The sequence below is a fragment of the Cebus imitator genome, unplaced genomic scaffold, assembly GCF_001604975.1.
Source record: "Cebus imitator isolate Cc_AM_T3 unplaced genomic scaffold, Cebus_imitator-1.0 Scaffold85, whole genome shotgun sequence".
In the NCBI taxonomy this organism is placed as follows: domain Eukaryota; kingdom Metazoa; phylum Chordata; class Mammalia; order Primates; family Cebidae; genus Cebus; species Cebus imitator.
Genome location: NW_016107400.1, coordinates 3,132,025 through 3,134,047, shown reverse-complemented (window position 1 = coordinate 3,134,047; position 2,023 = coordinate 3,132,025).

Here is a 2,023-nt window from a genome sequence, read left to right as displayed (position 1 = left end):
GGCCTTGCTCTGTCACACAGGCTCGAGGACAGTGGTGCCGTCACAGTTCACTGCAGCCTCAAATTCCTGGATTCAAGTGATCCTCCTGCCTCAGCCTCCTGAGTAACTGGGACTACAGGCATGCACCACCACACCCAGCTGATTTTTTTTTTTTTTTTTAATTTTTAGTAGAGACAGGATCTTGCTATGTTGCCCAGGCTGGTCTCAAACTCCTGGGCTCAAGCCATCCTCATGCCTCGGCCTCCCAAAGCACTGGGATTACAGGCATGAGCCACTACATCCAGCCCATTTTATTTGTTTCCTAGCATGTATCACTATCTAAAAGTGTCTCAATTGTTGTATTTACTTGCTTACTTTCTGTCTGTCATGAAGGTAAGCTCCATGAGACCAGAAACATCATCTCTCTCCGGCGTCCCAGGGCCTGGAACAGTGCCTGGTAAGTAACAAGTGCTTGTAAGTTGCTTGCTGTATCAAGCCATATAGATATTATCATTAGTCCTGTGTTACAGAGGAGAAAATTGGGATGCAAGGAAGTTCTATGACTTGTTCACCTCCTGTAACTATGGATTAGCATTCCAGAGCTGCTGTGACAAAGGAAGTACCACAGCCTATGGGGCTTACACAACAGACATGTATTGTCCTACAGTGCTGGAGGCTGATGTCCAAAATCAAGGTATTGGCGGGGTTGGGTCTTTCTGCCGGCTGTAAAGGAAACTGGAATTCAAGGCCTCTCTCCTTGGACTGTAGATGGTCATCTCTCTCTCTTTCTCGCAACCTCGTCTTCCCTCTGTGTCTGTGTCCAAATTTCCCCTTATTGTAAGGACCCCACTCACCCTCCAAGGCTTCCCCTCACTTGGAATAAAACCCAAATGTCCAGGCTGGACGCCTGGAATATAAACCTCCAGTCCTACTGGATTAGGGCCCACCCTCATGACCTCTCTTCATCGTGATGACCTCTGTAAAGACCCTCTCTTCATATAAGGTCACTTTCTAAGGTACCAGGGGTCAACATATACATTTAGGAAGAATGTGTCTTAGTCCATTTTCTATTGCTTATAATACCTGAAACTGGGTAATTTATAAAGAAAAAGGATTTATTTCTGACAGTTGTGGAGTGTGGGAGCCCATAGGTCGAGGAGGTGCATGTGGTGAGGGCCTTCCTGCTAGTGGGGGACGTCTGCAGAGTCCGCAGGCAGCACAGGACATCCATGGTGAGAGGGCGGAGCTGCTCACTTGCTAGTTCAGGTCTCTCTCCCTCTTCTTATAAAGCCGCTAGTCCCACTCCCATGATAATCCATTAATCCATTAACCCATTAATTCATAAGTGGATTAACCCATTCATGAGAACAGAGCCTTCATGATCTGATCACCTCTTAAAGGCCCCGCCTCTTCATACCGTCATATTGGGGATTAAGTTTCACCAACATGAGTTTCAGAGGAGGTAAATATCCAAACCACAGCAGAAGGGTTACAATTCAACCCCTAACAAGCTGGTGTGTGGCAGAGGCGGGATTCAAGTCCAGCTCTGTCTGATACGACATGACTGCAAGAAAGATGCAAGTGACTCTTGTGGACAATGACATTGGCGGCCCCCAAATGGGCACCCTTGTGTGGTCCCCTCCCACACTGCCGTGGCTTGGCCATGGGATTTGCTTCAGTCAACAGGACATTTACACGTAGGATGCCCGCAGATTTGCTCTGAGGATCGGTGTGTTGGAACACTGTCTCGAACCCAGCCATCATGGTAGAAAGAAGTCCACCTACCTTACTACCCTGCTGGAGAGAAGTTCACTCGAAGAGAAGGCCCTGCAGCATGAGAGAGAATCTTGGATCTTCCAGCCTTGGTGGATGCCTTGAGAAGCACAGATAAGCCCCGTGCAGGTCACACAGTCAGGAGCAAATCAGTTGTATTTTAAGCCATTGCATTTTGGAGTCATTTACAATGCAGAGTTGGCAACTCAAACAGTGATCTGTACTACTGTGAATTTATATCATCAGCTGATTTTTTCTTTTCTTTTTTTTT